The sequence below is a fragment of the Cotesia glomerata genome, linkage group LG5, assembly GCF_020080835.1.
Source record: "Cotesia glomerata isolate CgM1 linkage group LG5, MPM_Cglom_v2.3, whole genome shotgun sequence".
Classification (NCBI taxonomy): domain Eukaryota; kingdom Metazoa; phylum Arthropoda; class Insecta; order Hymenoptera; family Braconidae; genus Cotesia; species Cotesia glomerata.
In genome coordinates, this window is record NC_058162.1 from 27,699,430 (window position 1) to 27,727,091 (window position 27,662).

General features: G+C 27.4%; 1 pseudogene; it reads right to left on the reverse strand.

The window, feature by feature from the left end:
• Positions 1–2,174: 2,174 nt before the first annotated feature.
• The window catches only part of LOC123266169, a 51,389-nt pseudogene continuing 25,901 nt past the window's right edge, over positions 2,175–27,662 (reverse strand).

Sequence of the window (27,662 nt, forward strand, 5' to 3'; positions counted from 1 at the left end):
CACCCTAGTGGGTGTAGATGCAAGCTGTGAAATTTATTTTTTTAACTGTAGTTTCCCATCTATTGGACTATTACCATGCATTCTCGAATTACTTAGTCTGTGGCATGTCACTTTTTACATCGAAAAAAAGTCAGGATCGAAATTTTTGAGCTTGCTATAGTTTGTGCTGATAAAATTTAATAATTTCAAGTAGATTAATTGTTATAATTGAATATAATTAATTGATATCAGTAAAATAAAGTATGAATCACTATTATAATATAAAATTTAGGAACAAGAAGTACCGTAGAATTAAATAAAATTTTGCAACCTAGAAATACCGTTCTGCTTACAGTAAACACACTCGGTAGTCTGGCGCTCCGTTTACAACGGATTTGAACGGAACTTGGCGCCAGATTCTACCGAATCTGTGGATAAATTTTAAGGTTAGAGAACTCTTGCGGTGTTGTCAAGTGTATACCGGTAATTCAGAGTGCTATATTTTTTATTAGTCAATTAAATGTTATTAATTATTTAATGAGTAAATTTTTCGGAAATTTCCTTAAAAATGTTATTAATTAATTTAAAAATTAGTTTTAAGATGCATAACAAAAGTATTTCTACATTTAATTTTTTTATAGGCATTCTTTACACTAGGAGGGTACTTGAATCTCCTTAATTAAAAAAATAATTTTTGAGTGATTTAAAAGTTACCTCGTTTGCAAATAATAAGAAAATGATTATAGTAGCTTCAAATTTCGAAGAAATCAAAGGTTAGTATCTTTATAACATAATTTTAGACCTGCGCATGCGCCGGAACGGTTCCAGCGCATGCGCGCGAAGCCCGCGCAATTTTAAACAAAGAATCTTAGGAATTAACACCTTTCTTTAATTTTTATCGCTTTTATATTAATATAAAGTTTTATTTTATTTTTTTTTAATATTGTAAGCTTTAGAAAATTTAAATTGTTTTCCCAAAAAATTATATATTTAAAAAATTAGTCAATTAAATGTTTAAATATTAAAAAATCAAATAAATGTTTTAATAATTAAATAATTATTTAATGAGTGAATTTTTCGGAGATTTCCTCAAAAATGTTATTAATTAATTTTAAGATGCATAACAAAAGTATTTCTGCGTATTATTTTTTTATAGACATTCTTTACACTAGAAGAGTACTTGGATCTCCTTAAAGTATACAATCAGGAAGAAATTTTACAAATAAATTTGATATTTATAAAAAATGACGCTTTTGATTCTGTTTATAAACAGAATGTAATATATTACAAAAGAAACTTATTGAAAAAAGCAATTCTCCAACGCGAATTAGTCGGTGTGAGCGGAAGGATGGCTGTAAACATGATAGCGGCTAAGAAACTTATGGTAGCAACCCCAATTTTTTGAATTAGCTTGATAAATTTGGTGAGTGTTACGCCTATTGAATATCATCAGCCAAATCCGTGGAGTTTGTTTATAAAAATTATATTGGCTTAGATAAAATATGACGCTTGTGTATAAAAACATAACAACAGTACTCGATTTGTTAGGTGAGAGTGGCGGCGCCACTAGCTCGTTCAACGGTTATGCCCAATATTGTAAGGCCGGTGATTGTAGTCCAGGTGTCGCTGTACGTTAATTCTTTCTCGCGGACTTTTTAAATTAATTTTCCCTCTTTGATAGTTACTTTTTTATTTGTTCTATTTTTATCATTACTTAAATATTATTAATGTGTTATGGTTTTTTAAAATTGAGATTCATTTTTAAAATCCTTATTTTACGTTAATTCATTATTTAAGTTACAAGTTTATTTTTAGTTTCTTGCTGTATTATAATGGAGAACAAAATCCGTAAAATTTCAAATTTTTCATTTAACTTTATATTGAATCAATTTTTATGTTTTAAAGTATATAAAATTAACAATAATAATAATTTTATTAAAAAGAAGAAATATACTTTTTAAAATCACCTCTTATTTGTTAAAATATTTTAACTTTAACAAGACTTACTAACAAAAGCTCGAACTTAAAAAAAAAAGCTTAAATTTTTTGGTCCCAGGAAGAAATTTCTCAAAGTACAAAAGTGAGTCAGTGAAAATGTGCGAGTGATAAAATCCCGTAGAATACAAAATTTCTCATCTTTTTCACTTAAAATTGATGTTTTAAACTATATAAACTAATCAATAGTAATAAAAAAATTACCTAGAGGGATATTGCTGCTGGGATGATTGATTGATAGAAATATCCGGCGCATTATTGTCCTTCAATAAACCTTCTGAATAATTAACTACGTGTTTTGATTCAAAATCATCAGTCTTGTCGTCTGGCTCGTCTCGATTCGTTTCCGTGTTCGTCGTAATTGTCATTGTTAATGGCAAGAACTCCCGATCCGTCTCGTTCCCGTCCTCCTGGGAAGGTATTGAGTTTCTGTTGCAATGGTCTTCCTCCTCCTCGTTTTCATCCTCGTTATCGTTGTTGTCGTTGTCTTGATGATTTGAAGATTCGGTTACCAGGGGAAGGTTATCTGCACTGCGTACTTTGCGACATAGTCGCGAAGTTGAACCATGGCGACGTAGAAATTCCTTAAAGTAAACGTAGTTGACTTTTAATTTATTTTTTATCAAAATTTTTCATAAAATAATAATAATAATAAGTTCAAAAAATCTCAGCATTATTATTCATATTATTAAGATAATAAGCAAAATTTTGTGGCCAGTGTATTTATATGATAAAATGGGTTTTTATGGTTTTATATTATTCTCATCAATAGTCAATTTATGATGATTAGTATTTAGGCTGCATTTGAAAATGCTCTATCTCTAGATACAAAATTAAGAAATGACCTTGTATCTCGTGAACTATTGACGTTTTTAAAGAAATAAACTCATCCTGATGTTACACTCATCAAGACCTTGCATTTGAGTACCCACATCAATTTTTCATATATTTTATATATTTCACAAATACCATATATATATAAAATATATAAAAAATGCCATGTGGGTACTAAAATGAAAGGTCTCGATGAGTGTAACATCGAAATGAGTTTATATCTTAAAAAATGTTAATAATTAAGAAATGACATTGTATCTTGTGAACTATTGACATTTTTAAAGATATAAGCTCATCTCGACATTACACTCATCGATACCTTTCATTTGAGTACCCACATCAATTTTTCATATATTTTATAAATTTATATATTTCACAAATACCATATATATAAAATATGTAAAAAAATGCCATGTGGGTACTTAAATGAAAAGTCTCGATGAGTGTAACATCGAAATGAGTTTATATCTTAAAAAATGACAATAATTAAGAAATGACATTTTATCTTGTGAACTATTGACATTTTTAAAGATATAAGCCTATCTTGACATTACACTCATCGAGACCTTTCATTTGAGTACCCACATCAATTTTTCATATATTTATATATATTATATTATATATATGTATATATGAAAAATATATCAAAAATGCATGTGGGTACTCAAATGATAGGTCTCGATGAGTGTAATGTCGAGATGAGCTTATATCTTAAAAAATGTCATAAGTTGACAAGATACAATGTAATTTCATAATTATTAACATTTTTTACAATATAAACTCATTTCAATGTTCTACTCATCAAGAGCTTTCATTTGAGTACCCACATCAATTTTTCATATTTTTTATATATTTATATATTTCACAAATACCATATATATAAAATATATAAAAAATGCTATGTGGGTACTTAAATGAAAGGTTTTGATGAGTGTAACATCGAAATGAGTTTATATCTTAAAAAATGTTAATAATTAAGAAATGACATTGTATCTTGTCAACTATTGACATTTTTAAAGATATAAGCTCATCTCGACATTACACTCATCGAGACCTTTCATTTGAGTACCCACATCAATTTTTTATATATTTTATAAATTTATATATTTCACAAATACCATATATATAAAATATATAAAAAATGCCATGTGGGTACTAAAATGAAAGGTTTCGATGAGTGTAACATCGAAATGACTTTATATCTTAAAAAATGTTAATAATTAACTCCAAAGTACTGGAGATGTATATCTATGAAACAGTCTTCAGTGAGTTTCAGCCCATTGTCTCTCCACTTCAGCATGGCTTTATGCCCAAACGCTCAACAGTAACTAATTTAGTATATTTCACTCAGCTTGCTAATGAAACTCTTACTGCTGGGGAACAACTTGACGTATTTTGTGCAGATTTTGCTAAAGCATTTGATAAGGTTGACATCAGAATATTGCTTAATAGACTGCGTGAACTAGGATTAACTACTCACTTCATGTGCTTATTAACTTCATACCTAGTCAGCAGGGAAAATATTGTATATTATATGGGATATAGGTCTAAACCCTATATTTCTACTTCGGGAGTTCCTCAAGGATCCAACCTTGGTCCTCTCTTATTTCTTGTCTTTATCAATAATCTAGCACAGCATACTTCCTGTTTCTTTGATTTATTTGCTGATGACTCTAAGCTGTATATGAGAATACATAATTTAAATGATTGCATATTTTTACAACGTAACATTGAATATATGGCGCAATGGTGTAAGGACAATGGGCTGCAACTCAATGCTGACAAATGTTGCGTATTAACACTCACTCGGAGGAAAAATATTATCAACTTTGACTACAACATATCTGGAAAAATTTTAGGTAAGAGTACTACAGTCAAAATACTTGGGGTAACATTTGACAGTAAACTTACTTTTGCAACGCACATTAATAATATTATGTCTGAAGCCTGGAAAACGCTAGGGTTCATTACTCGAGTTTCAAAAAACTTTAATAATCTTAATGCCATTAAATTGTTATATAATACATTTGTTAGACCAAAACTTGAGTATGCTTCGCTAGTATGGTCTCCTACTCAATCAGGACAGTCCACTAAGATTGAAAGAGTTCAAAGAAGGTTTTTAAAATTTTTAATTTGGAAAAAAACTGGACTTTATCCGGCTCGGGGAATTGCAGATCTCACGCTATGCAAAGAATGCGAATATCTTACTCTCGATGAAAGACGCATCTGTGCGGAATTCTCCTTTGCAACTAAATTATTTAACAACTTGGTGGATTGTCCTCAATTGCTAACACTGTTTAAATTTAAGATACCAGTCTTAGGTATGAGAAATCAAACTCCAATGTACATACCTATTGCTAAATCTAACTTATCACAGGCAGCGCCAATATATCGCATCTCTAATACAGTGAATCGCTTTTATCAATGGGAACCTGCACTTGATATGTTGAATTGTCCTAATGGCTATGTAACTGCGTTACTTGGCAAACTAGCAACTAAGTGGCGTTAAAGATGTGAAATTATGAATTAATAGTTAATAAGTAAGTTTTAATAGGTAATAATTAATAAGTAATAAGCAATAATTACTTATTATTAAATAATGAGCAATTTTTATGAGTGGAAATGAATGAAATCACTATGCTAGCTATAAGTCATCTTGTTATACATCAAAAATTTATTTTTCTTATGTACTAACAATTGTATTATTAACCCTGTTAATGGCCTAGGCTGTTGGGTTTGTTTATTGAAATAAAAAAAAAAAAAAAAAAAAAAAAAAAATAATTAGGAAATGACATTGTATCTTGTCAACTATTGACATTTTTAAAGATATAAGCTCATCTCGACATTACACTCATCGATATCTTTCATTTGAGTACCCACATCAATTTTTCATATATTTTACATATTCATATATATTCCACAAATATCATATATATAAAATATATAAAAAATGCAATGTGGGTACTCAAATGAAAGGTCTCGATGAGTGTAACATCGAAATGAGTTTATATCTTAAAAAATGTCAATAATTAAGAAATGACCTTGTATCTTGTGAACTATTCACATTTTTAAAGATATAAGATCATCCTGGCATTACACTCGTCAAGACCTTTCATTTGAGTACTCACACACTGATAGAAGAATTTATTAACTATTAATAATTCAATTTATTTGAAGACAATTATTTAATTTATTAAATTTTAATAAATATTTTTCAACATTTAATAAATATTTATTTGGGAGGAACGTAGATTTATTAACAATTAATAAGTATTTATTAATAGTTAACAAATATTTATTAACAGTTTCGCTTGCAATTTCATATGATATGAAGATTGCTTGTAAACAAAAATCATCTTTATAAATTATTTGCATTAATTATATTACATTATAATAATGTTTATTGTAAAATACCAAATTCTATCACAACTCATAATTATCTTTTATATTTTTAAATATTAAAAACGTTAATTTATTTAGGTGAATTTAATTATTATCATGTATTCCAGCTATAGGATCATAAAAAGTGTCAAAAGAAAATTGATAATTTTGTTTTTGATTTTAAATAAATATTTATTAACAGTTAATAAACTGTACTTAACCCTTCAAGCACTCTCGCTATGAGATTTTCTCTCACGCTCATCAATAACTCAAATTTTCTTTCAAATTTTAGCTGGAATGACTATGTGATTTCTTTTCTATCTGTCAAAAAATTAATATTATTTCAGATTGCAATATTATTATCTTAATTGTTCTATACTATAAAAAAATAAAATAAATTTTATTAACTCTGTGAGATATTTTCTCATCGCAATAGTAAAGTAGGGGGGTCAGAATTTAAAAAATCGGGTCTGATCGGTACAGTTCGGAGGTTCCCGTAAGAGTGCATTTGTGTTTGGATGTATTATTATTATTATTAAATATTATTTTTAAATAAGTCAATTTTTTTTTTGTTTTAAGAAATTTATTTTTTTTAAGATTTTTTAAATTAAAGGGACTATAAGCATGCGTGCGCTTCCACATAAGGCGTGAGAGTTTTTCTCATCGCGCAAGTAACGATAGTAAATCGTTTTACGAGAGTGCTGAAGGGTTAATAATTACTTATTAACTATTAATAAATATTTGTTAACTGTTAATAAATATTTATTTACATTTAATAAATCGTATTTAATAAATAATTTATTAACTGTTAATAAATATTTATTAAATCTTATGATGTTAAAAAATCATTTATTAACAGTTAATAAAACTTATTAAATATAAACAAATCCTTCTATCAGTGCATCAATTTTTCATATATTTATATATATTACATATATTTATATATAAAAAATATATTAAAATGCATGTGGGTACTCAAATGAAAGCTCTTGATGAATGTAACATCGGGATGGGCTTATATATTTAAAAAGGTCAATAGTTAAGAAAGTACAGTGCAATTTGACAAAAATAATTACACTGATAGAAGGATTTGTTTATAGTTAAAAAGATTTGTTAATATTTAACAAATCATTTATTAGAAGCCATTTGTTAGGCTTTAACAAATATTTCTTAGTATTTAAAAAGATTTATTAATATTTTATAAATGAATATCAGATTTATTAAATACAAACAAATCATTTTAAATACTAAGAAATATTTATTTAATATTAAAAAATGGTCTCTAATAAATGATTTGTTACATATTAAAAAATATTATTTAATACAAATAAATCCTTCTATCAGTGTAGGAAAACGGTTGACCCTAAAGGCCATCCCTGCAACTTCCCGCTAATTCCGTTAATACCTGGCCGCTTTTTTGAGCTCTTCGAGCTCAAAAGTACAATCTATGTATTGTTTTAAGCTCTCCGAGCTCAAAAAGATACCTTTTCTATGCTTTTTAGCTCTTTGAGCTCAAAAGTCTGATAGAAGTTTCATAGAACACTATTTTTTGAATGTTCATACCGCAATAACTTTTGAATGAATGAACCGATTTTTACGCGGTTGGCGGCATTCTACGTTGGTTTTTAAGCTTTATAAATAATTTCTAAGTTTCAATTGGTCAAACTAGAAATTTCGGAATAACTCTGAAAAAACACTTTTTTTGGTTTTCTTTCGTTCACGATATCTCTCGAACGAATCAACCGATTTTGACCGGATTGGCGGCGATCGACGTGGTTTTTCAAGGTTGAGAGCTGATTAGTTTTTGGAATCGATCGGTTGAGCCGTTTAAAAGTTATCCCAAAAAAACCACTTCAGAAAAAATTTTTTTTCCTACTTTTTTTTAGATTTCTCCAAATTTCTCAAAATCTATCGGTCTGAATCGGTTCAAATTAACAGGAAATCTAAGTTTGGCGAAGCCCTTTCGAATGGCACCAACCGCGATGAAATCGGTTCAACTGTTCAAAAGTTATAAGAGGTTTACATACTTACACACACACACACACATACACACACACATACATACAGACATAGTGACACCCTCGCGGGAATAGTCAGGAAAGCTTCCTAGGACCTCAAAACGTCGAGATCTGATGAAAACTCGATTTTCGAAAAACGGGGTAAAACCAATAACTTCCCGATTTTTGAAAATTTTCAATTTTCTTAGCGGGAAGTTAATAATTATTTCATAAAGCAAAATTTTATTTATTTATAGTTTACAAGTCACGGCAGTCACATAGTGACTGCAAGGTTGCTAGTTATAATAATTTTCAAAAAATCGATAAATAATAATAATAATAATAATTTTTATAATTAACTTTGAAAAGTTATTTTTTAATAAATTTCAGAGTTTCTGCGTGAGCAAATATGTAGAGGAAATAACAGAGCTCTTGTATATTCTGAATATTGATCTTCGTTCGTATATAATATGTATTACGTTTTGCTATAATTAACATGAACCTTGTCATTAGTTTTTATAGACTTTATCGTAATAAGTAATTTATATAATTGCTGTTGGATATGAATATACATAAATATATCAAATATATATATTCAAATAAACTGTAATTTTTGTTTCGTATTACTCTATGCATGCATATATTTATATATATGCAATTTCAAAGTAATTAAATTTATATATATTACATATCGATTTTTTTTTAACATGCAATATTTAATTAACTTTCTTTTGCCTACATCAACTTTAGACTCTAAATATAAATATACGTATTAAGATTTGAATTTTAATGACAACTTTTGTCCTTTCTTCAAATTACGTATAAGAAAATGAAAATAAAAGGAAAATTTTCCGCTGTTTTAAAATTAAATTATAAACTTTTCTTCTTTAAATTTTCTGTAAAGAAATAGATCTAATTATCAAGATACGAAAATTTAATTTGTTGCAGAAGACAAAGTTTGAATAAGACAAACTACACTGTAAAAATAAGGAACTAAAATAAATTCTTAAAAGTATTAGAGTGACAAAATAAAATACTCTTAAAATAAAAAATTAAATTTTTTACAGTGCAAAATTTTTGTCACTAATAGTTAAATTAATAAAAATAAATATTAAATAAAAAATGGCGGTTTAAATATATTAGGGAGAATTTGTAACAAACATGTGTCAAAAATTCAGAGGCTTTAAGATTTTATTTATGCGCACTAGGAACGAGCTTTTTTACGGATTTTATCGTACTAGCATGTAAACAGTCCGTTTATTAGCTTGAGAATATTCTGCGAAGAATTTTAATAAAACATATATTCAGAATTTGTAAAGGCTCAAATAGAGAATTTACAAAAAGCTACTATTGTTTTCACACTATTAAAAATTTCTGTTCTGAAATTTTTAAATAATTAAAAAATTTTTAAGTAGTAAAAAAACTATAGATAAATTTTACTGTTTAATTTTTTTTATTTATTTTTTATCCACAGATTCGGTAGAATCTGGCGCCAAGTTCCGTTCAAATCTGCTGTAAACGGAGCGCCAGACTACCGACTGTGTTTACTGTAAGCAGAACGGTATTTTGAGGTTGCAAAATTTTAATTAATTCTACGGTACTTTTTTTTCCTAAATTGTATATTATAACAGTAATTCATACTTTATTTGACTGTTATTAATTAATTATATTCACTTATAACAATTAATCTACTTGAAATTATTAAATTTAATCAGCACAAACTATAGCAACGCAAAAATTTCGATCCTGACTTTTTTTTCGACGGGCAAAGTGATCTGCCACAGACTAAATAATTCGAGAATGCATAGTAATCCTTCATTAGATGGATAACTACAGTTAAAAATAGATATTTCACAGCTTGCATCTACACCCGCCAGGGTGCGCTGGAATTATTTTTACATAAACTGTAGTTTCAAGGGGATAGTTTGCTATAAAAAATGCAACCAACGCGAGATTTAATTAAGTTGGTACCAATTGTAAATTTTTATTATAATTACAAAAAATACTAAAATCCGAACAAAAACAGTTTCACTGTAAAAAAATCGCGCCAAGTCCACGTTCATAAGACTATTAAGAAAAAAAATTTGTTTTTCTTTACAAAATATATAAAATAAAAATTAAAAATCAAGTAACCGATATGATTGTTTATGATTTTCGGAAATTAAAAAAATTTTGTTATAAATTTAAAGTAAGAAAAAATTTTGGAACGTACTTGGTGTGCGTCATTGTGTATTTCAATTTTTTTTAATTTTGCAACCGCGCACCCTAAATACGTTCCAAACTTTTTTTTTAATTTTTAAATTTGTAACAAAATTTTTAATTTCCGAAAATCATAAACAATCATATCGGTTACTTGGATTTTTTAATTTTTAATTTTATATATTCTTGTAAAGAAAAACAAATTTTTTTTTTCTTAATAGTCTTATGAACGTGGACTTGGCGCGATTTTTTTACAGTGAAACTGTTTTTGTTCGGATTTATTATTACCAGGATACAAAATTAGTATATACATACAAAATATGCACCTATAGAGGTGTTATAAAAAACACCTGTACATAGACCTGGAGAAACAAAAACTTATCAATAAAAAGACTTAATATTAATACATAAAGTATCATTTTAAAATGAAAAAAGAAAAACAAGAGAGCATATTATGATAACAAAGATGTAATAATGAAATTAGATATCAATTGATGCTATCCACTGAAATACTTTTTTTTTATTAAGCTTATTTTTTATATTTAACGACTTTAAAGTCTGAGGTAGTTTATTAAAATACTTAATTGCTATATATTTAGAATTTTTGCGCGAATTCTAACAAAATAATTTTTTTTTAATTTCTTCTTTTCAAATTAATCTTTATTTTAAGATTAAAGTTCTAGTAATAGCTTGAATAAGTTTTACAGTTCATTGGATCGCCTTACAAACTCCTGAAACTAAACCGGGCTAGCAAATCTCTGAGAAATGTACCGTACACTGAAGTATTCAATTTGTCCTAATATAAGTTTCTAAGTTGGGGTTGGTTAATACTCTGCAAGGACATTCTCCTAATTTAAATTACTTTTCTTCATTAAAACTATGTTATTTACTTAGAATCTTGAATTATTACATTTCTTCATTTTATCTTTTTTTAACTTCCCACTAAGAAAATAAAAAATTTTTCTGTTTTTTAAACCGTTTTTTGAAAATTGAGTTTTCGTCAAATTTCGACGTTTTGAGATCCTAGAAAGCTTCCCTGACTATTTCTGCGATGGTGTCACCGTGTCTGTGTGTGTGTGTGTGTGTGTGTGTGTGTGTGTGTGTGTGTGTGTGTGTGTGTGTGTGTGTGTATGTGTGTGTAAATCTTCACGGAAAAAAGAAAACTCGAAAAATTACAGAATAAAATGTAAAATCGGTCCCGTTCGTAATAAAAACTAGAAAAATTACAGTTTGAAATAAAATTTTTCGAAATTCAATTTTTTAATTTAATATTCAGAGCTTTCAATGTAAATATTACATTCTACTATGTAATTCTTATAAAATCTGTAATAATTCAATTTGAAACTGTAATTTTTCCAGTTTTCATCACGAAGCGCCACGTTACATTATATGGGTGATTAATTCATTAGTATTTCTTTATCACATAATAAACACAGGTCTATAAAAATGCTTACCGTAAGATGGACGGTGTGGCTTAATGTATATAGAATAAGCGAAAGGAAATTTAGTATAGACCGGATAGCTCAAATGGTAGAGTAGCCGACATGTCTTCGGAAGGTTCTGGGTTCGAATCCCAGTCCGAGCTATCTAATAATTTTTTCTCGCATATTCTATAAACTCAAATTAAGATCATCCTCTCCACATTCCTTTCTCAATCCTTTCCTACCAATATCCCGTTACGTGAATGTGGAACGCTTCACGTAATAATTACCGTAACTCCTATTCTTTCCCGCTTCACAGCATTATTTATATTTGTAAAAATAATAGTTTAAAAAAACTAAAAACACGCTTTTTATAGAAAACCAAACTAAAAAATAGAAAATAAATTTAAATTAAGAATAGTGTTAAAAATTTCAATAAATATAAATTAATAATAGTGTAAATAAAAAAAATGTATCCTAATATAAAATTGAGATGAAATGTATGTGGCATCAAACTATTCGTAACGTGATTGGTCGAATATATCATAAGCATGAAAATATATGCAAATGCTACAGTCAGGCGCGCGCTTGCGCGCGCAAATTCGAATTCTAGTTTTATTTTAAAAAAAGCGTGAGGTGCATGGTGTCAATAGTTATAAATATTTTATTGACAGATATGAGTAGAGTGATTATCATTTTGATAATATCTTAAAAAGCACCCCACGCTTTTTTTAAAATAAAATACATTTTTTTTATTTACACTATTATTAATTTATATTTATTGAAATTTTTAACACTATTCTTAATTTAAATTTATTTTCTATTTTTTAGTTTGGTTTTCTATAAAAGCGTGTTTTTAGTTTTTAAACTATTATTTATTTTTACTTTTAATTTGGTTTATTTATAAAAGCGTGATTTTTAGTTTTTAAACTATTATTTGTTGATTATCAAAAATATTCAGGCGCGCAAATTACCCACGGAGAGTTACATACTGACATACTGACATACTGACATACAAGTGAAGCTAATAAAAAAATAATTATTTATAAATATTATAAATACGGGGAATCAGAGTTCGATTTCGAAGAGCGAGCCTGAGAAACGGCTACCAGAACCAAGGAAGGCCGCAGGCGTGCAGATTACCCACGGAGAGTTACTGACAAACTGACAAACTGACAAACAAACAAACTGACATACAAGTGAAGCTAATATAAAGCGTGTAAAAAATGCTTGCCGTAAGATGGACGGTGTGGCTTAATGTATATAGAATAATTAAGAGTGGAACCCAGGTGATTCTCTGTAAGGATGTTTTTTGCTGTCCCAGGTATTTGTTTATTAGAAAAATTGTTATTTTGTTACTAAAAAAAATTTATTACGAAAGTAAAAAAACATTTCTATTTGGAGCATTGAAAACTAAAATGGAATAAGTTTTGGTTTTTTTGCTATAAATTCGTAAACCACCGAAATGTCAGTCCCCTGAGCTGTCCCAGTCCCAAAATTAAAACTTTAAGATTAAATTTTAAGTTATTCGTCAATAATATATAATTTGATCCATAATGTTTATAAACTTGATTAGTTAACTAACAATCTTCTTCAATAAAAAGTACCGAAAGTTAATTTGTTTCATTAAATTCATTAAACCAAAGTTTGTCCCAGGCATTTTAAGATCAGTCCCCTGCCAGAAGTTCAAAGCCAAAAAAAAAATCCAGCGTGTTATTTTACCTTTTGTAAGATTTATAAGGATCTAACTAGCCTTGAGTTAATAACCATAGGGCTGTTAGCGCTTTATCGTCATTTTATTTAGTGTCAAAGCACCGTTTGTACTGGAAATATGTTTCTGGGCCACTTTAAAACTCAGTCTCCTGGCAGCTATTTTTGTTTATAATTTATTTATAAAATTCGATCCATAAGTCTTAATATTATTCTAATTAATGTAAACATTCATTGAGAACTTAAAAAGTTGAATGCATTGAAATAGTTTGTTTTGATTTTTCTCAATTTGGTAAAATCAGTCCCCTGTCATGTTATATGGCAAAAGATACACAAAATATCGAAAAAGCAAAAATTAATTCGGCTGTTTATTTATTATAATTGAGCTGATAGTTTTGTAGCCCTTGTTAATTTTTTCTAATAAAATCAAAAAATAATTTGGTCGGACAATTTTGGACAGATTTAAGACGTCCTTACAGAGAATCACCCATATACTGTAATTTTTCGAATTTTCTTTTTTCCGTGTTTCATAACTTTCAAACGGATCATCTGGTTTGATCGAAATAAATGGCATTCCAAAGGGTTTCATTGCTCTTAGATTTCTGATACTACTTTAAAGAATTTGAGCCGATAAATTTTGAGAAATCTCAAAATAATATTTCCAAAAATTCGTTTTTTTGGAATATCTTCTGAACGGTTCGACCGATCGATTTCAAAAACTAATGAGCTTTTAACCTCAAAAAGCTACGTTGATCGCCATCGATTCGGTTAAAATCGGTTGATTTGTTCGTGAGATATCGTTGTCGGAGAAAATTGAAAAAAAAGTTTTTTTTTTTAGAATTTTTATAAAATTTTTAGTCTGAGCAGTTCACGCTCTAAGATTGTTCAAAAATCTAAAAAATCTGCGTTGAATGCCGTAAACCTTAACAAAATCGGTTGATTCATTCAAAAGTTATTGCAGTTTGAAAATTCCAAAAATAATGTTTTATGAAACTTCTATCAAACTTTTGAGGTCAAGAGCACACAAAAGATTTTTTTTTTGAGCTCGTATAGCTGAAAATAACACAAAATTACATTTTGAGCTCAGAAGAGCTCAAAACAAAAATAAGTAAAATGTTGAGCGCTTAGGTATGAAGTTAGCGGAAAGTTGCAGGGATGCCTTTTAGGGTCAACCGTTTTCCTAATTTTTTTTTAAGCTTCTTGGTTAGAAAAAAAAATTCAAAACGATTGACACTGTTAATTTTCCATAAGAGAAGAAATTTAAAATATTTACAAGTACTGAAAAAAATTCTAATGCTTTTTAATTAGCTTTTTAGTAGATTTCATAGAAATCTAACTATTGCATTGGTCCTCATGACGGAACTTTTGAAAAATTTTGCTATATTTCGACTCAGCTCGTCAAGCGAATTCAGAAAATGCATATGGTTCAAAAGTTTATATATGTATGTATTTATATATATATATATTTATATATATATGGGATATAACGCGGCTTGTCAGGACGATAGCGTCGCCAATTTACAACGGATTTCTACCAAACTCAACATACTTATTCTACAGATAAATACCAAAGTCAAGTTCGAAGATGAGCTTAATCGGTCAAGTAATTTAGAAATACCAGGATTTCAAAATTTTGAAAATCATAAAAATTCATATTTCTTCACTTTCGAACTCGAATAACTTTTGAATGGGATAACTTATTGCAATTCTGTAAATTGCATCCGAAAGCTCTTTAAATAAGCTTTAATGTGAGTACCATGTCATATGTGTAGTCTCAAAATTATGCCCCATTCCCCTATGCCAATTATGAAATTTGCTATTGCACTGGTTTTAGTATTTGTCCGTCGATATATATTTTTGTCGATTGCATATAAGTTAAAAGCCCTAGTTCTGTATACAATCTTCGTTATATTTTTTTCTATTCATGATGAAATCTACTTCCATTTCGGCTGCCGAATGGTCTTTTTTTTATTATTATGCCAAGAAATTAAATGGCAAAAATAAAAAAAAAAGATAAAAATTTTATTTCTTTATCACTCGTTTCAATTTCAACGATCCACACTACATTTATTCCATTAAAATCAACCAGTGTCGAAATAATCAATCGGTATAAAGTTTTTTTTTTATCGCTCACAAAATATCGCCGGTAAAATTTATACCGGCGTCAAAAGTTGATGTGACTGGGTTCAGAATAATAAATCAACTTTATACCCCAATTACTCATAAACTCAGCATACAAATTCCGTTCGTCTAAGAATTAATGATTTATAAGCTTTTATTATCAGTAAAAAAAATGTAATAAAAATTCAAAGCTTAATTAAAATAAATAATTTAAAGTAAAGCAAAGTAATTAATTTTAAATTCATTTTTTTGATGTAAAGAAAAAACTTCTTGAACTAAAAAAATTTATTTGATTAAAAAATTCTTTGTCTTGATTCAAGTTAATTTTTTTTTAGTGTATTATATCTAAATAAAAAAAAATTTTTATTAAAATAGATCATTATTAAAATAAATCTATTTAAATCTCCCTGATCGGATTTCGCAAAAATAAATTAATCGTTTCTGAGGATTAAAAAAAATAATTGAAATTTTGAGTACCCGAAAAAAAAAAAAAAAAAAAAAAAAAATGATTAGACAGTACGACTCACCTGGGATAAAAATCCAGCGACGTCGATTGCACTGTTAACTCGAGGTCTCGAGGATCTGGGCCAACCCTGGCTGGAACTTCCTCCTGCGGCGCCTCCACCCCCACCGGCACTGTCCAGGGAATCCACGTGATGGTTCGACCAATGCAGATGCTGCAAATCGTTCATCAGCTCATATCAAATCATACGTCACTCTAAATTTATCATATCTATTTTTTATACCAAAGTATAAATTTATGTCTTTTAATTAAAAACCTTGTTTTTCATTTTACCACGTCCTGGATCATCCGGACATGACAGTCCGCAATTCTGTCACGAGTTGCAGTTTAATCTGTCGAATTTATCGAGTTTTATGTTACCGGATAGAAATTTTATCAACAATAATCGTTCGATCAAATTAATATCTCTGCACAGAAAAAATTTTCTTGAATTAATAAATTTATTATTTTTAAATTCAATAAATCTTTATTAAATTAGTGTCATTGCAAAGGTCTTAACTTGAATTTATGCCTCTTCAAGGTTTCATTTCATTCTCACCGATAGTCAATTTATTATGATAAGTATTTAAGCTGCATTCAAAAATTATCTATCTCTAAATAGATAATTTAAAAATGACCTTATATCTCGTGAACTATTGACATTTTTATAGAAATAAGCTCACCCCGATATTACAATCATCGAGACCTTTCATTTGAGTACCCACATCAATTTTTCATATATTTTATATATTTATATATTCCACAAATTTCATATATATAAAATATAAAAGAAAATTCCATGTGGGTACTTAAATGAAATGTCTTGATGAGTGTAACATTGAGATGAGCTTATATCTTTAAAATGTCAAAAGTTCGCAAGATACAAGGTCATCTCTCAATTATATTAAATTGCACTGTACTTTCTTAACTATTGACATTTTTAAAGATATAAGCTCATCCCGATGATACACTCATCAAGAGTTTTCATTTGAGTACCCACATGCATTTTTAATATATTTTTGATATCTTCATATATATAATATATATATAAATATATGAAATATATGAAAAATTGATGTGGGTACTCAAATGAAAGGTCTCGATGAGTGTAACATCGAAATAAGTTATATCTTAAAAAATGTCAATAGTTAAGAAATGACATTGTATTTTGTGAACTATTGACATTTTTAAAGATATAAGCTCACTTCGATATTACACTCATCAAGACCTTTCATTTGAGTACCCACATCAATTTTTCATATATTTATATATTTCACAAGTACCATATATATATATATATATATATATATATATATATATATAATATATAAAAAATGCCATGTGGGTACTTAAATAAAAAGTCTCGATGAGTGTAACATCGAAATAAGTTTATATCTTAAAAAATGTCAATAGTTAAGAAATGACATTGTATTTTGTGAACTATTGACATTTTTAAAGATATAAGCTCACTTCGATATTACACTCATCAAGACCTTTCATTTGAGTACCCACATCAATTTTTCATATATTTATATATTTCACAAATACCATATATATTAAATATATAAAAAATGCCATGTGGGTACTTAAATAAAAAGTCTCGATGAGTGTAACATCGAAATAAGTTTATATCTTTTAAAATGTCAATAGTTAAAAATGACATTGTATTTTGTGAACTATTGACATTTTTAAAGATATAAGCTCACTCCGATGTTACACTCATCAAGACCTTTCATTTGAGTACCCACATCAATTTTCATATATTTATATATTTCACAAGTACCATATATATATATATATATATATATATATATATATAATATATAAAAAATGCCATGTGGGTACTTAAATAAAAGTCTCGATGAGTGTAACATCGAAATAAGTTTATATCTTAAAAATGTCAATAGTTAAGAAATGACATTGTATTTTGTGAACTATTGACATTTTTAAAGATATAAGCTCACTTCGATATTACACTCATCAAGACCTTTCATTTGAGTACCCACATCAATTTTTCATACATTTTATATATTTATATATTTCACAAATACCATATATATTAAATATATAAAAAATGCCATGTGGGTACTTAAATAAAAAGTCTCGATGAGTGTAACATCGAAATAAGTTTATATCTTTAAAAATGTCAATAGTTAAGAAATGACATTGTATTTTGTGAACTATTGACATTTTTAAAGATATAAGCTCACTCCGATGTTACACTCATCAAGACCTTTCATTTGAGTACCCACATCAATTTTTTCATATATTTATATATATTATATATATATATGTATATATGAAAAATATATGAAAAATGCATGTGGGTACTCAAATGAAAGCTTTCTTGATGAGTGTAACATCAGGATGAGCTTATATCTTTAAAAACGTCAATATTTAAGAAAGTACAGTGCAATTTAACAAAGTCATTATTCAATAAAACAAAATATTATTTATCTATAGTTTACACACTGAGAGAAAAATATGGTCAACTGAACTAGGAAAATTTAGTTAAATAGCATCACCACTATTTAATTGCAGTTCTTGTACCTAACATTATTTATTATATTGAACCCCAATAGATAGTTACTTAAACTATTTTCAGTTAAATATCAGCTTGATAGCCATCTTGATTAACTTTAATTCAAAAAACAGAAAAAATAATTCGGATAGCTCGGACCGGGAATCGAACCCGGATCTTTTGGTTACGAACTAAGGGCTCTTCCAGTTTAGCTATCTGAGACGTTGTCCGTAAAACCTTTCAGTCACCTAATATCTTTTCCGTTCGATTAACACGATAACATAAACATATTTATTAAAATATAGTCGATATAACTATTTATCAATAGTTACTTAAACTAATGCATAGTTTGAGTAACTACAAAAAAAAAATTCAGAAAACTATATTTTCATAATTGTGATGTTATGATTCAGTTAACTATGCACTTTTCTCTCAGTGCAATGCTCTAAATCAAGACCAAAATATTCTTCAATTTTTTTATCGTCTTTCTATAAATGTTTTTAAGTAGAATATTGTACTTGAATCAAGATACTTTTTTTCTGTGCAGATAAATTTTTTATCGTCATAAATTATTGTTTGATCAAGTTATTATCACTGTATTTTACTTGGTATCACACTATGTACGATCTATAGAAACATATGGAGACGTATAATGGAAGCGTGGAAGTATAAAGATTGATGTGATAACTTAATCCCCTATGATTCTTACATTTTATGTCTAAATTTGGTGGTAAACACTTTTAGTCCGTCATAAATCCGATAAAAGATTATTTCTTCCACGAGAATGTAATTTGCGCGCGCAAGCTATCACGCCTAGTAATGTGGTGTTTTATATTACAAATAAATTGGTTTCACATACACTTCATCTATATTTTTAATATTAAGCTAATTTTAAACTCGGAACTTTTTAAAGTAAAATATTCAGGGTAGTTTTCAAGAAAATTATTGTATAAGTTTGTAGAGATAACTTGAGTTATAATAAAGCTGAGCGGACGGAAAGTAATTTTAAAGAAAGTTTTGTGAATTTTACTTTTTTTTTCAAAGAGGATGATAAAATTTATCTCTTGATCAGTTTTGGGTTATAATAATTATTTCTTCTCAATTTTTCAGTGAATTTGCAAAATTTTTATATAGTTAAAAGAAATTTCTAAAAAAATGATTTTTCACATAATATTTATAACTTTTATAATATAATTTTAACATTTAAAAGTTATCTAAAGTAATTTGATTAAAAAAAAAACAATAATGTATTTATTCCACGAAAAAAAGAAAAATTACAGTTTCAGATTGTAATTATTACAGATTTTATTAGAATTACATTATATAATGTGATATTTATTTTGAAAGCTCTGAAAATTAACATTCAAAGTTTGAATTTAGAAGAATTTTATTTCGAACTGCAATTTTTCTTGTTTTGAATACGACGGGACACTTATTACTATTTATAATGTAATTTTTCGAGTTTTTTTTTCCGTGTATATTATATAATTGCGAAGAATCAAAAATTTCAAGCCTGAAATTGAAATAAATTAACCTCTAACGGTTTATTGTTTACTACCATAGTCCGCCATTTTAAGACCACACTATACTCAGCGTGACGTCACTTAAGGCCTCCCCTCGCGGTTTATAAAATACCGTAAATTTTCGGTATTAATGCGATTACCATAAATTTACCGTTATAATTTTGAAATAATAAGGTAAAGTACCCAGTAGTTGAACAGATTTCAAAGTAAAACATATTTGACTCTACTTTTAATATATAAAGATGTAATTATTAGTTCAAATTAGTGATTTTGATGAAAATGTAAAGAATTTTAAATTGATTGAAGCGCAAAATAACAAAGATAATTGGTTATTTATATTTTGACAACGTTTTTAAAAAAGACTATGAAAGGAGTAGTAGTTGAACAATCAATTCTGATAAGCCGCAGTAGTTGAACACTCCGGGAGCAGTAGTTGAACTAATAAAATATATGGCAATAGGCGCACCAAAAATTTTCAACGTTTTATTGAAATATCAAAAGAAATATAAAATACTATTGAATAATATTAAAAATAATACTGTGAATATTTAATATGTTCATTTAAAAATGATAAATATTTTTATTTAATTTTTTAATTACATTTTTTATGAATGACAAAGCAAATTTTCAATCATAAATCAAAAAAACTCCATTCAAAACGTTCATTAATTTTTAATTACACTAATTTTTAGTCATAAAACTTATTTAAATTGCAGTAATTAATACAAATCACAATTCTGATCACTAGTCTATAAACCTATTAGAGCCCTAGTAGAAATAATCGAGTTTTCACTGGATATAAACCAGTAACTGGCCAGTGATATCGAGTAAAAACTTGAAATCGCGCCACCTACAACTAAGTCATAAACATTGGTTACACCGACAGTGTATCTTTAATAGTGTGTGTATGTTTGTTTATTTTTTTTGTTAACCTGTACGCATCATTATTGTAATTATTATTATTAAAAAACAGTATAAATCAATCAAACTTAGTGTTTATTAACGTGTAAATAATTTCCAGTATATATTTCAAAATGGATGCAGTGAAAAAAAATGCCACAATATATAAATTGCGACTGTGGGTATTAAAAACAAATCTCCAATTCAAAATAATTATTTTCTTATTCTATTGTTAGATTTATTATTAGTCTATCAGTCTAATGATGTTATCTATTTTATAATGTACACATAAATGAAACTTTTTTATATCATATCGTTTATTAAACATTATTTTGAATTTATTTGACAATTTTAATAACGCCTAATAACCTCAGAATTCGAAACTGACAGTTTCACTAAAGCCGCCATAATGTTTTGTTAGATCTCTAGTAAAACTGGCCAGTTACTAGACAGAAACTTGATATTACACTGGCCAGTTACTGGTTTAAGTCTAGTAAAACTGGCCAGTTACTGGCTAAAAACTTGATTTCATTTCTACTAGGGAGGTTATAGTACTGTTAAATTTATACGGCCTCAGCCTGTTCAGGTTATGGGTACCGCTTTGAAAATTTCGAGGTATAGTTGAACGCTAAAATTTAATATAAAAATTATAGTTTATGTCTTTGCAAAAAATATATGTTATTCAGAAAAGACTGTTTCATTAGATGGTACAATTTTTTTTACTTAAAATGATGATATACCGTTTTTTTGACTGATTGTTCGGTTTACGATTTAGTACCTTTTTCATGAAAAAAATAGCATCTATCGACGATTCTCGACATGTCAACTTTCAAGTTAATAAAAATATAATTGTTTTGATTTATAATTGAAAAAACTTAGAGAAATCAATTACTGTATCATTTAATAATTATAATATGCGCATATTACTCATAATAAATTTACGGATTTTGTATTATAACAATTCGAAAAGTCTGTTCAACTACTGGTCCCATTTTTACAAGTGTTCAAGTACTGGGTACTTTACCTTACTGTATTTCTGGGGTTATTTTGGCCAGTTTTTTTACTATAGTTATACAGCATTTCTACCGTACTTTTGCTGCAAAATTCAGGAATAATACGATAAAATTACCGTAAAACTCTAGAAATTTTACCGTAAAAAATTTATGTATTAACTATAATATTACTATAATTTTACAATAATAAAATTGTATTTCTACGGTAAAAATACCGAAGATATACTGTAATTTTGCCGCGTTTATACTGATATAATTAAAAATATAATGTTTTCTACCGTAAGATGGACGGTGGTGTTTATTACTCGGTGGGTCTTATTAGGTGACTGAGTAAATAGTTAGTAAATAATTAGTAGACTGAGTAAATACTGTAAGACGCTCAGAGAGATTAGCAGCTAAGAAAAATAAGAAAAATTTCAAATTACCTAATTTTACAACGACGCAGTACGAATGTTCATTTGTCGTTACAGTTATTCGTCTGTGGGCGGAATTACCGGCAGATATCATTGACTCTGCGAGTCTAGAGAGTTTCAAAAATAAAATGTATGACTATCTGTTTAAGTTGGATGGTTAGTAGTATTCGATCGTGATAAATCGAGATAAGAATATGGTTAAATCGAATGATGTATTTGATCTCTTAAATTTAATTAATTTTTAATGTTTATTCTTGTCACTTAGATAGATTTTAAGTTATTAGTTACTATATCATTAGTGGTGATGTTAATAACAATGATAGCTCTTAGCGATAGTTTTTATAGTTTATACTCATTGTTTATAATATCTTTATATTGTATTATTAAATTTTGTACTTTTGTAAAACTTGCCATCTGGCCAGCAGGCTTTGGCATAAATAAAGTGAATCTGAAATCTGAAATCTGAATAGTTACGGATAATGTTTCTGATAGCTCAACTGGTAGAGCCTTTGGCACGTAATTGAATGATCCGGGTTCCAATCCCGGTCTGGACTAAAAAAAATGATAATAATAATAATAGAGAAATTAATTTATTAACCTCTTAAAATCGATTTATGATAATTTATAATGTTATAAAAAAAATTTTAAGCTATTGAAAAATCGTAGTAAAGCAGCATATTTTTGGTATTTTACCGGTAATAGAAATGAGGGATCTTCTTTTCCGGTTTTTTGCTGCAATAGTGCCGCAGATATACAGTAAATATGCGGTACATTTACGGTTTAAATGCTGTTAATATACCGTAATTTTTCTATTGTAATGCCGTAAATATTCTGAATTTATTTCGTAATAATTCGGTAAAAAAACTGGCTAAAATAACTGAAGTATTAAGGTAAACATACAGCATTTATATCGTATAAATACCGAATCTTTGTGGCATTTCCAAAACCGTGAGGGTCTTTTCATGTAAATAAACAAAACTATTCCTTCTTCATTCTTCAATCATTAATTAAATTATTTTTAACTTCCCGCTAAGAAAATTGAAAATTTTCAAAAATCGGGAAGTTATTGGTTACCCGTTTTCGAAAATCGAGTTTTCATGAGATCTCGACGTTTTGAGGTCACAGGAAGCTTCCCTGACTATTCCCACGAGGGTGTCACTATGTCTGTATGTGTGTGTGTGTGTGTGTGTGTGTTAAGTATGTAAGCCTCTTATAACTTTTGAACGGTTGAACCGATTTCATCGCGGTTGGTGCCATTCGAAAGGGCTTCGCCAAACTTAGATTTCCTGTTAATTTGAACCGGTTTGGACCGATAGATTTTGAGAAATTTGGAGAAATCTAAAAAAAAGTAAGAAAAAAAATTTTTTCTGAAGTGGTTTTTTTGGGATAACTTTTAAACGGCTCAACCGATCGATTCCAAAAACTAATCAGCTCTCAACCTTGAAAAACCACGTCGATCGCCGCCAATCCGGTCAAAATCGGTTGATTCGTTCGAGAGATATCGTGAACGAAAGAAAACCGAAAAAAGTGTTTTTTCAGAGTTACTCCGAAATTTCTAGTTTGACCAATTGAAACTTAGAAATTATTTATAAAGCTTAAAAAACTACGTAGAATGCCGCCAACCGCGTAAAAATCGGTTCATTCATTCAAAAGTTATTGCGGTATGAACATTCAAAAAATAGTGTTCTATGAAACTTCTATCAGACTTTTGAGCTCAAAGAGCTCAAAAGCATAGAAAAGGTATCTTTTTGAGCTCGGAGAGCTTAAAACAACACACAGATTGTACTTTTGAGCTCGAAGAGCTCAAAAAAGCGGCCAGGTATTAACGGAATTAGCGGGAAGTTGCAGGGATGGCCTTTAGGGTCAACCGTTTTCCTAATTTTTTTATTACTATTTAATCAATTTAAATTTAAAATTTGATTTTTTAACAAGTTACAAATTAAAAATAAAAATTAATAATTGCCGCAGTCATTTTAACTCAAGTTACTCGTTCAAAAACTCTTAACCAAACAAACGCGTCAATAATAATAATAATAAATTTATCTTTTTTAATATTGATTATTTTTAATGGAGATAAAAAAAAAAAACAAACATTGAGCAAAAAAAAAAGGAATTAACCTTAAAAAAGTGTAAATATTGAAGCGTGTCGATCAAAAATTCTATTTACCAATAATTGGTAAAAGTGTTATATACTTTTTACCTTAAAATATTCCCATATATATCTATGTATTCGTGAATGTGAATACATAATGCATGTGCCTTGTGCGAGAAAAATCCGTGAGTAAAGAAGTGATGCAGTCAATTACAGATACAGTAGTGCGAGTGCTCTATTTGCTTTACAAAAATAACGATCATTAATTTTTTTTACTTGTTTATTCTTTGTTTTTGTACGTTTTAATGATAAAAATGTTTAATCGAATGAAAAGCGAGAAGAAAATAAAATAAAAAAAAACTTTTTTATTGTATTAAATATAACTTTGCATTAAAATATAACTTTGTTTAATGATCAAAGTTTAAAACTGCTATTAAACTATTATCATCTAGAGAGTTTGCAACAATTTAATTATTTCTTCTTTTATTTATTTATTTATTTATTCGATTTGAATGCCAAGGCATCAGCCAAATGGCAAAAATACAAAAGTAAGTAGTATAAAGTACATGTAAGAGTATAAACAGGTCTATATAAACACTTTTATTTATTTTAGAGTATTTTAAAAAATTAAATAATTGAGTTTGTTTGATTTGTTTTTAATTTATTAGAATAAATTATTTAGATTACGGCCTCATAATTTTATCTGTCTTGTTTTCGTGATTGGGTTGTCCCTTTCATGATGGTTTCGTCCCCAAAGGTTTTACATAAATCCATTAAATTAGACTAGCGTGGAAATAAGTGGAGTTTATTTTTAGAAGCAATTATAAATTTATTAATTAAATTGTTTTATAAGTGGTTTGATAGAAGATTAATAATAAAATCTGGAGTTATAAAAAAAAAAATAATTTTTTTTTTAATACGTAAAGCTTTCAAATATTAAAAGCCCCAATTATTGATAATCTAAATTATTTTTAAATATATTTAATCATCTGTAATAAGAATAGCTATCATAATTTTATTAAATTATAATTAATAAAAAAATTTACTGTCAGTTCAAAATATTAAATATTAATTATTAAAAAATAAGGAGCACCAGTTCATCAAACCAGCTTACAAACGTTTATTTTCTTAACAACTTTGATTAGAAAAGCATTTTTTTTAAATGCCGAGTTTAAATTCATTTCTTCATCTAATAATATCATCTTTTTTTTTTTTCAATTAACAATAGATGAAAAATTTATAAAATTGAATAATCGAAATTAATTGTATGCTTTATAATATTTAAATAATGGGTGTCAATAACTAGTTGATAATTTTTAAGTTGAATCTCATATTGACAGCCATTCGACAGCGCTAAGACGCCTTTTTTTGACTTTAACCTAAAAAATTAACTGTAAGAGTTTGAACTCTTCTGATTAAATAAATTATTTTAAAATAAATTTTTATATTTTTAAAAGTAATTAATCATTTATGGAAATTATTATTAATAAACTTTAATAAAATTGATTACTTAATAAGGTAAAATCCCTAATTATTGACAGGGGTCTAAATATTGACACCCTAAATAATTTTTGAATATATTTTATCATCTGTAATAAGAATAACTATCATATAAGTTTTTATTAAATTCTAATTAATTAAAAAATTGAAAAAAATTACTGTCAGTTCAAAATATTAAATATTAATTATTAAAAAAAAATAAGGAGCACCAGTTCATCAAACCAGCTTACGAACGTTTATTTTCTTAACAACTTTGATTAGAAAAGCATTTTTTTTAAATGCCAAGTTTAAATTCATTTCTTCATCTAATAATATCATCTTTTTTTTTTTATGTATTTTGTAAAATTTGTGAATATAGATATACAAATTACGAGATCATATACTGGTACGTGATCATCTATCGGGGCTTTTAGCTTAACAATAATGAAAAATTTATAAAATTGAATAATCGAAATTAATTGTATGCTTTATAATATTTAAATAATGGGTGTCAATAACTAGTTGATAATTTTTGAGTTGAATCTCATATTGACAGCCATTCGACAGCGCTAAGACGCCTTTTTTTGACTTTAATCTAAAAAATTAACTGTAAGAGTTTGAACTTTTCTGATTTCATAAATTATTTTAAAATAAATTTTTATATTTTTAAAAGTAATTAATCATTTATGGAAATTATTATTAATAAACTTCAATAAAATTGATTACTTAATAAGGTAAAATCCCTAATTATTGACAGGGGTCTAAATATTGACACCCTAAATAATTTTTAAATATATTTAATCATCTGTAATAAGAATAACTATCATATAAGTTTTTATTAAATTCTAATTAATTAAAAATTGAAAAAAAATTACTGTCAGTTCAAAATATTAAATATTAATTATTAAAAAAAATAAAGTTACCACCAGTTGATCAAACCAGCTTACGAACGTTTATTTTCTTAACAACTTTGATTAGAAAAGCATATTTTTTTAATGCCGAGTTTAAATTCATTTCTTCATCTAATAATATCATCTTTTTTTTTTTTTTTAATTAACAATATATGAAAAATTTATAAAAATGAATAATCGAAATTAATTGTATGCTTTATAATATTTAAATAATGGGTGTCAATAACTAGTTGATAATTTTTAAGTTGAATCTCATATTGACAGCCATTAGACAGCGCTAAGACGCCTTTTTTTGACTTTAACCTAAAAAATTAACTGTAAGAGTTTGAACTCTTCTGATTAAATAAATTATTTTTAAATAAATTTTTATATTTTTAAAAGTAATTAATCATTTGTGGAAATTATTATTAATAAACTTTAATAAAATTGATAACTTAATAATAAGTTTGGATAAATAAGAATAAGCAGATGATTGTAGGCATGCTTAGTATAGGTGTCAATAATTGGGGCGAAGGTATATCAATAATTAGATCAATCAGTTTTTTAACCTGCCAATAATTGATGTATCTGGATAATCTATGCAATTATTTAAAATTAATTAGTAAATACCAGTGATTATCATTTTAAAAAATTTGATTAGTAAAAACATTACTTGAGACATTACCATAATC